Source organism: Oncorhynchus gorbuscha, unplaced genomic scaffold, assembly GCF_021184085.1.
Source record: "Oncorhynchus gorbuscha isolate QuinsamMale2020 ecotype Even-year unplaced genomic scaffold, OgorEven_v1.0 Un_scaffold_3863, whole genome shotgun sequence".
Taxonomy (NCBI): Eukaryota; Metazoa; Chordata; class Actinopteri; order Salmoniformes; family Salmonidae; genus Oncorhynchus; species Oncorhynchus gorbuscha.
The window spans coordinates 1-12,393 of NW_025748009.1; the positions used below are offsets into that span (position 1 = coordinate 1).

The window sequence follows — 12,393 nt, forward strand, 5'->3', positions numbered from 1 at the left end:
ACTAGGTTATTATCTCATTATTCAATCTGTCCACTACTGGGAATGACTAGGTTATTATCTCATTATTCAATCTGAACACTACTGGAAATGACTAGGTTATTATCTCATTACTGGGAATGACTAGGTTATTATCTCATTACTGGGAATGACTAGGTTATTATCTCATTATTCAATCTGTCCACTACTGGGAATGACTAGGTTATTATCTCATTATTCAATCTGTCCACTACTGAGAATGACTAGGTTATTATCTCATTATTCAATCTGTCCACTACTGGGAATGACTACTCATTATTCAATCTGAACACTACTGAAATGACTAGGTTATTATCTCATTACTGGGAATGACTATGTTATTATCTCATTATTCAATCTGTCCACTACTGGGAATGACTAGGTTATTATCTCATTATTCAATACTGAGAATGACTAGGTTATCTCATCTCACTACTGGGAATGACTAGGTTATTATCTCATTACTGGGAATAACTGTCCACTACTGGGAATGACTAGGTTATTATCTCATTATTCAATCTGTCCACTTGGGAATGACTAGGTTATTATCTCATTATTCAATCTGTCCACTACTGGGAATGACTAGGTTATTATCTCATTACTTCAAATGACTAGGTTATTATCTCATTATTCTGTCCACTACTGGAATGACTAGGTTATTATCTCATTACTGGGAATGACTAGGTTATTATCTCATTATTCAATCTGAAACACTACTGGGAATGACTAGGTTATTATCTCATTACTGGGAATGACTAGGTTATTCTCTCATTATTCAATCTGAACACTACTGGGAATGACTAGGTTATCATCTCATTACTGGGAACGACTAGGTTATTATCTCATTACTGGGAATGACTAGGTTATTATCTCATTACTGGGAACGACTAGGTTATTATCTCATTATTCAATCTGTCCACTACTGGGAATGACTAGGTTATTATCTCATTATTCAATCTGTCCACTACTGGGAATGACTAGGTTATTATCTCATTATTCAATATGTCTACTACTGGGAACCACTGAGTCATTCAGACAGAGTGTTTAGCTTCAGTCCCTTATTCTCGAGAGGAAGTGTCCCTACTAGAGCGATGATGATGATGATGATGAAATGGATGCTCTCCTATCAACATGGCTCGGACATGGACAGAGAAAGGATAGAGGGGAGTTAGGAAGGGGAGAGGAGCTAGGTTATTATCACGTTGGCTGGCTGCACCTGAGGAACCACTAGGTTAGTCACGTTGCACCTCTTCCGGATGGGTTTGGGCTTCCTTGCTGGTTTCCGGACAGAGGATAGGGGAGAGTGAAGGAGAGGAGCTCCGTTGCACCAGTCGACTGTCGCTCTTCCTCCTGCATCCGTATTTGGTGTACTGTATACCTGCCAGACGGTCCAATTAAATGGGTTTAGTACAATCTGTTGTCACGTCTGACAAAAAACATAACATTTTCTAATTTATACTGTAATTCATTTGACAGAAAGAAAATGCAGGTGGCCGTATGTACTAAGACTGAGAGATACACACACATGCATGCTCTTACACACACACACACACACACACACACACACACACACACACACACACACACACACACACACACACACACACACACACACACACACACACACACACACACACACACACACACACACACACACACACACACACACACACACACACACACACACACACACACACACACACACACACACACAGGGTAGGAGGAACCATTTGAATGTGAATGTGTCAGAGACACCTGAGCAGCATGCCCCGAGGACATTAGGCTCTGCTCTCGTCAACCAGGTTGGGACAATATCACCAACCCATAGCAGGTTGCCAGGTTGGGTCAATAGCACCAACCCATAGCAGGTTGCCAGGTTGGGTCAATAGCACCAACCCCTAGCAGGTTGCCAGGTTGGGCCGATAGCACCAACCCACAGCAGGTTGCCAGGTTGGGCCAATAGCACCAACCCACAGCAGGTAGCCAGGTTGGGCCATTAGCACCAACCCACAGCAGGTTGCCAGGTTGGGACAATAGCACCAACCCACAGTAGGCTGCCAGGGTTGGCACAATAGCACCAACCCATAGCAGGTTGCCAGGTTGGGACAAAAGCACCAACCCACAGCAGGTAGCCAGGTTGGGCCCAATAGTACCAACCCACAGCAGGTTGCCAGGTTGGGCCAATAGCACCAACCCACAGCAGGTAGCCAGGTTGGGCCAATAGCACCAACCCACAGCAGGTTGCCAGGTTGGGCCAATAGCACCAACCCACAGCAGGGGTACTTGGATAAGAGCGTCTGCTAAATGACTTAAATGTAATGTAATGTACTTGGCAGGCCCGGCACAAATGGAAACAACCATCAGGGACCTTTCTGTAGCAGGTGAGATTGAATTAATCTGGTCCCCAAAGAGCCGCTCCACAAGCAGCCCCCACCCCCCCACACACAGAGAATCCACCTGGTCTAAAGAGCCACTCCACAACCAGCCCCCCCCATACACACACCTCCCCACAGGGTTTAGAGCACTGCACAGACCAGCTCTTTCAGGGCCCACTCGTAGGTATCCAGCTCGGCCAGGAGAACATTGTTATTGGTGATGACCGGCAGCAGGTCCTCATGGATAATGTACTTATATGTCAGACTGATCTTAGTGTCCTCCTCCTGTGGAATGACCTAGGACAGGGAGAAAGAGGACACGATGACAGAGAGAGAGAGACAGGGAGAAAGAGGAAACGATGACAGAGAGAGAGCGACAGGGAGAACGAGAGTGAGAGAAAGACAGAGAGGAAAGACAGAGAGAAAGAGAGTGAGAGAGAGAGTGAGAGAGAGAGAGAGAGAGAGAGAGTGAGAGAGAGAGAGAAACAATTGATTCCCATTCAAAATCCTATTTTCCCTAATCCCTAAACCCTAACCCTCAAATCCTAACCCCAAACCTAACCTAAGTCTGACCTTAACATTAACCCCAAATCCTAACCCCAAACCTAACCCTTAACCTAAGTCTGACCTAACATTAACCCCAAATCCTAACCCCAAACCTAACCCTTAACCTAAGTCTGACCTTAACATTAACCCCAAATCCTAACCCCAAACCTAACCCTTAACCTAAGTCTGACCTTAACATTAACCCCAAATCCTAACCCCAAACCTAACCCTTAACCTAAGTCTGACCTTAACATTAACCCCAAATCCTAACCCCAAACCTAACCCTTAACCTAAGTCTGACCTTAACATTAACCCCAAACCTCCTAACCCCAAACCCCAACCTAACCCTTAACCTAAGTCTGACCTTAACATTAACCCCAAAACCTCCTAACCCCAAACCTAACCCTTAACCTAACCTAAGTCTGACCTTAACATTAACCCCAAATCCTAACCCCAAACCTAACCCTTAACCTAAGTCTGACCTTAACATTAACCCCAAATCCTAACCCCAAATCCTAACCCCAAACCCCAAATAACCCCAAACCTTAACCTAAGTCTGACCTTAACATTAACCCCAAATCCTAACCCCAAACCTAACCCTTAACCTAAGTCTGACCTTAACATTAACCCCAAATCCTAACCCCAAACCTAACCCTTAACCTAAGTCTGACCTTAACATTAACCCCAAATCCTAACCCCAAACCTAACCCCTTAACCTAAGTCTGACCTTAACATTAACCCCAAATCCTAACCCCAAACCTAACCCTTAACCTAAGTCTGACCTTAACATTAACCCCAAATCCTAACCCCAAACCTAACCCTTAACCTAAGTCTGACCTTAACATTAACCCCAAATCCTAACCCCAAACCTAACCCTTAACCTAAGTCTGACCTTAACATTAACCCCAAATCCTAACCCCAAACCTAACCCTTAACCTAAGTCTGACCTTAACATTAACCCCAAATCCTAACCCCAAACCTAACCCTTAACCTAAGTCTGACCTTAACATTAACCCCAAATCCTAACCCCAAACCTAACCCTTAACCTAAGTCTGACCTTAACATTAACCCCAAATCCTAACCCCAAACCTAACCCTTAACCTAAGTCTGACCTTAACATTAACCCCAAATCCTAACCCCAAACCTAACCCTTAACCTAAGTCTGACCTTAACATTAACCCCAAATCCTAACCCCAAACCTAACCCTTAACCTAAGTCTGACCTTAACATTAACCCCAAATCCTAACCCCAAACCTAACCCTTAACCTAAGTCTGACCTTAACATTAACCCCAAATCCTAAGTCTGACCTTAACATTAACCCCAAATCTAACCCCAAACCTAACATTAACCCCAAACCTAACCCTTAACCTAAGTCTGACCTTAACATTAACCCCAAATCCTAACCCCAAACCTAACCCTTAACCTAAGTCTGACCTTAACATTAACCCCAAACCTAACCCCAAACCTAACCCTTAACCTAAGTCTGACCATTAACCCCATTAACCCCAAACCTAACCCTTAACCTAAGTCTGACCTTAACATTAACCCCAAATCCTAACCCCAAACCTAACCCTTAACCTAAGTCTGACCTTAACATTAACCCCAAATCCTAACCCCCTAACCCTTAACCTAAGTCTGACCTAACATTAACCCCAAATCCTAACCCCAAACCTAACCCTTAACCTAAGTCTGACCTTTAACATTAACCCCAAATCCTAACCCCAAACCTAACCCTTAACCTAAGTCTGACCTTAACATTAACCCCAAACCTAAGTCTGGACCTAACATTAACCCCAAACCTAAGTCTTTCTTCCTTGTCTGACCTTAACATTAACCCCAAATCCTAACCCCAAACCTAACCCTTAACCTAAGTCTGACAACATTAACCCCAAACCTAAGTCTGACCCAACATTAACCCCAAACCTAAGTCTGACCTTAATTAACCCCAAACCTAAGTTCCTAACATTAACCCCAAACCGAAGCCTAAAATCCGGAGCCTAAAATAGCTTTCTTGTGGGGACAGGTGAAATGTCCTCGTTTTACAATCCTTGTAAGGACTTCTGGTCCCCACAAAGATAGTAAAACACACACACACACAGTGGACAATAGTGCTGAGCAATTAACCAACATTTCTGATTTTTTTTCGATTATTAAACAACTAATTCTACTAACGTCAGTTCAATTACTTGAATTCCATTTTGTTCCGTTATTTGTGAAACCAATGCACATTTCCTCTAGAGGGAAATCAAATCATTCACAAGGGAAATCAAATCATTCACAAGATAAATCATCTCAAGAACTAAGTGAGACGATGGGCTGAAGGGGAGATGAAGTTTTTCATTAAGCAAATTTTCAACCTAGTTCAGCACATAAAAGCGGTAATTAACCACAATGACCAGAATCCCTTGCTAGCCTAGCTAGATAGGATGACGGCTGACTGCTACTGCCAGAGATGCGATGATGACTTTAAGGAATGAAAAATATTGTCATTATTATAGTCATTAAATTAAAACTAAGTAAATATACAACTGAATATTGTATTATTTCATAGTAATTCCCTATTTTTCTAATGATGTCTAACCCAATGTGGACCTGACAGAGACAATGGAATATTTTCAATGCTTTGGCAATGACATTTTTACTATTTTTGGCTTTGTAATTACCATTAAAAGTCACTATAATACATTTAATGTTATCGAAACCGAAATTGAAAACCACAATATTTTGTTTTACTAATCGTACCGAAACCGATTTAGAAAAGCACTAATTACCACTAGTGGACAATCAAAGATGATTAAAATCACAGTGAAGGTGCTCCACTGTCTTTCTAGGGGACTGACTGGAATGTGTAGCTGAATTCATCCGTGCTTCTACACCTGCATTGTTTGCTGTTTGGGGTTTTAGGCTGGGTTTCTGTACAGCACTTTGAGATATCAGCTGATGTACGAAGGGCTATATAAATACATTTGATTTGATTTGATTTGAACCTCAATGTGAACCATTGGGAACGGAGTCCTGTATCTTCTGACCACATGCTGCTGTGTCGGATAGTGATCACTTGGGTCGGCCTGTTTTGGGTAAAATGAGAATTGAGGCGATGCACACCTGCACCTCAACTGTCACTTGTCAATGTTGAAAAATTCAGCCTGTATGTGTGTGTGTGTGTGTGTGTGTGTGTGTGTGTGTGTGTGTGTGTGTGTGTGTGTGTGTGTGTGTGTGTGTGTGTGTGTGTGTGTGTGTGTGTGTGTGTGTGTGTGTGTGTGCACGTGTCTGGGTGTGTATGTGTGTGTGTGCACGTGTCTGGGTGTGTATGTGTGCGTGTGTGTGTGCACGTTTCTGGGTGTGTATGTGTGTGTGTGTGTGCACGTGTCTGGGTGTGTGCACGTGTCTGCGTGTGTGTGCACGTGTCTGGGTGTGTGTGTGTCTGTGTGTGTATGTGTGTGTATGTGTGTGTGTGTGTGTGTGTGTGCGTGCATGCACATGTCTGGGTATGTATGTGTGTGTGTGCACATGTCTGGGTGAGTGTGTGTGTATGTGTGTCTGGGTGTGCGGCTTACTAGATCCATCAGTTTCGTCTTCTTACCAGAACAACGATGCCCTCGTGAAGGGGGCCGATTGTTTTCAGGGTTTCTTTCTCGCCGCTTCCGAAGACGTACTCCCACTCCAAACCGCTCGATGAAGGTTCTGGACTTGGCATCTCCACTTTTGCGTTCAATATGAAGCTGCCTGTGACTTGATTCTTAACAGCTGTGAAACACAAAGGAAAACATCTGATTCACAATGTGTTTTCATTCGTTGGATAGTCTGACAGGACCAGCACAACAGACTATACAGGGGGGGAACAACTGTTCCAACTGTGCTGTCAACTGTGTGTGTGTGTGTGTGTGTGTGTGTGTGTGTGTGTGTGTGTGTGTGTGTGTGTGTGTGTGTGTGTGTGTGTGTGTGTGTGTGTGTGTGTGTGTGTGTGTGTGTGTGTGTTGAGTTCTGTAGTCATGCTCTGCGGATGTCCCTACTGTAAATGTACACTACTTGGCCAAAAGCTTGTTGAATATCTCATTCCTAAATCATGGTCATTAGTATGGAGTTGGTCCTCCCTTTGCTGCTATAACAGCCTCCACTCTTTTTGGGAAGGCTTTCCACTAGATGCTGGAACATCGCTGTGGGGACTTGCTTCCATTCAGACACAAGAGCATTAGTGAGGTCGGGGCACTGATGTTGGGTGATTAGGTCTGTGGCTCACAGTCGTCATTCCAATTCATCCCAAAGGTGTTTTATCATGCTGTAACGAGACACACTTACCAATTATGTGGGAGGAAGTCTCATTCTCCTCTATAACGATGTGCCGGGCACCGATCGGAATATCAAACATCTTCAGCATGCCTATAGGACAACACAACAAGACAATATGAAACATCACCATGTCTATAGGACAACACAACAAGAGGATATGAAACATCACCATGTCTATAGGACAACACAACAAGACAATATGAAACATCACCATGTCTATAGGACAACACAACAAGAGGATATGAAACATCACCATGTCTATAGGACAACACAACAAGACAATATGAAACATCACCATGTCTATAGGACAACACAACAAGACAATATGAAACATCACCATGTCTATAGGACTACACAACAAGACAATATGAAACATCACCATGTCTATAGGACAACAAGACAATATGAAACATCACCATGTCTATAGGACAACACAACAAGACAATATGAAACATCACCATGTCTATAGGACAACACAACAAGACAATATGAAACATCACCAGGTCTATAGGACAACACAACAAGACAATATGAAACATCACCATGTCTATAGGACAACAAGACAATATGGAACATCTTCAGCAGGTCTATAGGACAACACAACAAGACAATATGAAACATCACCATGTCTATAGGACAACAAGACAATATGAAACATCACCATGTCTATAGGACAACACAACAAGAGGATATGAAAACATCACCATGTCTATAGGACAACAAGACAATATGAAACATCACCATGTCTATAGGACAACAAGACAATATGAAACATCACCATGTCTATAGGACAACACAACAAGACAATATGAAACATCACCATGTCTATAGGACAACAAGACAATATGGAACATCTTCAGCAGGTCTATAGGACAACACAACAAGACAATATGAAACATCTTCAGCAGGTCTATAGGACAACACAACAAGACAATATGAAACATCACCATGTCTATAGGACAACACAACAAGACAATATGAAACATCACCAGGTCTATAGGACAACAAGACAATATGAAACATCACCATGTCTATAGGACAACAAGACAATATGAAACATCTTCAGCAGGTCAAGACAATATGAAACATCACCATGTCTATAGGACAACAAGACAATATGAAACATCTTCAGCAGGTCTATAGGACAACACAACAAGAGGATATGAAAACATCACCATGTCTATAGGACAACACAACAAGACAATATGGAACATCTTCAGCAGGTCTATAGGACAACACAACAAGACAATATGAAACATCACCATGTCTATAGGACAACACAACAAGACAATATGAAACATCTTCAGCAGGTCTATAGGACAACACAACAAGACAATATGAAACATCTTCCAGGTCTATAGGACAACAAGACAATATGAAACATCTTCAGCAGGTCTATAGGACAACAAGACAAGACAATATAAAACATCTTCATAGGACAACACAACAAGACAATATGAAACATCACATGTCTATAGGACAAGACAATATGAAACATCTTCAGCAGGTCTATAGGACAACAAGACAATATGGAACATCTACAGCAGGTCTATAGGACAACAAGACAAGACAATATAAAACATCACCATGTCTATAGGACAACACAACAAGACAATATGAAACATCACCATGTCTATAGGACAACAAGACAATATGGAACATCTTCAGCAGGTCTATAGGACAACACAACAAGACAATATGAAACATCACCATGTCTATAGGACAACACAACAAGACAATATGAAACATCACCATGTCTATAGGACAACACAACAAGACAATGTGAAACATCACCATGTCTATAGGACAACACAACAAGACAATATGAAACATCTTCAGCAGGTCTATAGGACAACACAACAAGAGGATATGAAAACATCACCATGTCTATAGGACAACAAGACAATATGAAACATCTTCAGCAGGTCTATAGGACAACACAACAAGACAATATGAAACATATTCAGCATGTCTATAGGACAACACAACAAGACAACGGGTTGGTCAGGGAGTTAATCCAATGAGCCACAGAATAACAACAGACCAGGGATGATATCTATCATATGTTTCAGAGTAGCAGTGCTGATCTAGGATCAGGTCCCCCCCCCCTGTCCATGTAACCTTATTCATTGTCATCCTACTCTGAGACTCATGATACAGACAACCCCAGGCCTACTAGTGACTCTAACAGAGGAGAAACGTGTCTAATTATACTGTTGTGTGTGAACCGGTGATAGCAGTGTTTTGTGTTTAGTCTGTGTACATGTCAAGGGCTGTAGCTGGGTGAACACAGGGTGACTAAAATAGTGTGTCGTGAATTCACCTGCCGGCGACTCTTATCAAGAGTCAAGAGTCACCAACTGGGAATTCATAACACAGTATGACACACATTACACTCTTAGAACCAAGGCTTCCAAAAGGGTAGTTCAGCTGTCCCCATAGGAGAAACCTTTATGGTTCCAGGTAGAACCCTTTTTGGATTCCATGTAGAACCCTGTGTGGAAAGGGTTCTACATGGAACTCAAAAGGGTTCTTCAGCTGTCCCCATAGGAGAAACCTTTTTGGTTCCAGGTAGAACCCTTTTTGAGTTCCAGGTGGAACTATTTTTGATTCCACGTAGAACCCTGTGTGGAAAGGGTTCTACATGGAACTCAAAAGGGTTCTACCTAAGAATGTCGGAGAGGATTTTTAGGGCTTTCAAGCTGTAATATCAAGTATCGATTGATAAATGAAATAACACATAATGTTCGGAAGTGTGGTTTCACCCTGGTGACGGCCCATTCTTACCTGTTTTCTTTGGTATCTTGGTGAGGGTCAGTTTGACAGTGCGACAGTGGGAGTTGTCCCCACCACAGACTCCACACTTGTCTTCTTGTTTGTACGAGCCAACCTCTTTGTCGCAGCCCACATGCTGGGAGAGAGAAGGGCACAGTCAGTCAATCAACCAAGGGGAGGCCCCTTTAGGCAGTCTGATTTTTACACTGACTGAGATTAGGCTGGGAGAGGCTCCTTCTAGGCTGGGGACGCTCAGTCTAGGCTGGGGAGGCTCCTTCTAGGCTGGGGGAGGCTCAGTCTAGGCTGGGGAGGCTCCTTCTTGGCTGGGGAGGCTCCTTCTAGGCTGGGGGACGCTCAGTCTAGGCTGGGGAGGCTCCTTCTAGGCTGGGGGAGGCTCAGTCTAGGCTGGGGGAGGCTCCTTCTTGGCTGGGGGAGGCTCCTTCTAGGCTGGGGGAGGCTCAGTCTAGGCTGGGGGAGGCTCCTTCTAGGCTGGGGGAGGCTCCTTCTAGGCTGGGGGAGGCTTCTTCTAGGTTGGGGGAGGCTCAGTCTAGGCTGGGGGAAGCTCAGTCTAGGCTGTCGGAGGCTCAGTCTAGGCTGGGGGAGGCTCAGTCTAGGCTGTCGGCGGCTCAGTCTAGGCTGGGGGAGGCTCCTTCTAGGCTGGGGAGGCTAAGTCTAGGCTGGGGAGGCTCAGTCTAGGCTGAGGGAGGCTCAGTCTAGGCTGGGGAGGCTCAGTCTAGGCTGGGGAGGCTCCTTCTAGGCTGGGGAGGCTCCTTCTAGGCTGGGGGAGGCTTCTTCTAGGTTGGGGGAGGCTCAGTCTAGGCTGGGGGAAGCTCAGTCTAGGCTGTCGGAGGCTCAGTCTAGGCTGGGGGAGGCTCAGTCTAGGCTGTCGGCGGCTCAGTCTAGGCTGGGGGAGGCTCCTTCTAGGCTGGGGGAGGCTCAGTCTAGGCTGGGGGAGGCTCAGTCTAGGCTGAGGGAGGCTCAGTCTAGGCTGGGGGAGGCTCAGTCTAGGCTGGGGGAGGCTCAGTCTAGGCTGGGGGAGGCTCCTTCTAAGCTGGGGAGGCTCAGTCTAGGCTGGGTGAGGCTCCTTCTAGGCTGGGGGAGGCTCAGTCTAGGCTGGGGGAGGCTCCTTCTAGGCTGGGGGAGGCTCAGTCTAGGCTGGGGGAGGCTCCTTCTAGGCTGGGGGAGGCTCAGTCTAGGCTGGGGGAGGCTCAGTCTAGGCTGGGGGAGGCTCAGTCTAGGCTGGGGGAGGCTCCTTCTAGGCCGTCTGACTTGCAGTGGAACACTACTCTCCAGACTTCTGCTATAGAAGCGATACCAATCTATCCAAGACACAGATTGGTAAAGGAGACATAACATATGTTGAATCTGGCCCCTCAATCTACAAACGTTTTGGTCTGGTCTGGAAAATGCCAACGTCTGTTATGGTATCTAACCTCCAATCAAAAAGTAGACTTCATGGAAAGACAGAGGGAGAGAGAGAGAGAAACAGAGAGAGAGAGACAGAGAGAGAGAGAGAGACAGAGAGAGAGAGAGAAACAGAGAGAGAGAGAGGAACAGAGAGAGAGAGGCACTGAAGCCCCTGTAGATATAGAGAGGTATAGATAGAGAGAGTACAGATAGAGGTATAGATAGAGACGCATAGATACAAAGGTATAGATAGAGAGGTATAGATAAAGAGAGGTACATATAGAGAGAGGTACAGATAGAGAGGTATAAAGAGAGAGGTACAGATAGATAGAGAGGTATAGATAGAGAGGTATAGATAGAGAGGTATAGATAGAGAGGTATAGATAGAAAGGTATAGATAGAAAGGTATAGATAGAGAGGTGTAGATAGAGAGGTATAGATAGAGATGTATAGATAGAGAGGTATAGATAGTGAGGTATAGATAGAGAGGTATAGATATAGAGGTATAGATAGTGAGGTGTAGATAGAGAGGTATAGATAGAGAGGTATAGCTAGAGGTATAGCTAGAGGTATAGATAGAAAGGTATAGATAGAGAGGTGTAGATAGAGAGGTATAGATAGAGATGTATAGATAGAGAGGTATAGATAGAGAGGTATAGATAGAGAGGTATAGATATAGAGGTATAGATAGTGAGGTGTAGATAGAGAGGTATAGATAGAGAGGTATAGCTAGAGGTATAGCTAGAGGTATAGATAGAAAGGTATAGATAGAGAGGTGTAGATAGAGAGGTATAGAAAGTGAGGTATAGATAGTGAGGTATGGATAGAGAGAGGTACAGATAGAGAGGTATAGATAGAGAGGTATAGATAGTGAGGTATAGATAGAGAGGTACAGATAGAGAGGTATAGATAGTGAGGTATAGATAGAGAGGTACAGATAGAGAGGTACAGATAGAGAGGTATAGATAGAGAGGTATAGATAGT

At 44.1% G+C, this 12,393-nt stretch overlaps 1 pseudogene; it reads right to left on the minus strand.

The window, feature by feature from the left end:
- Positions 1-2,518: 2,518 nt before the first annotated feature.
- Positions 2,519-12,393, minus strand: part of LOC124028220 — a 33,350-nt pseudogene continuing 23,475 nt past the window's right edge.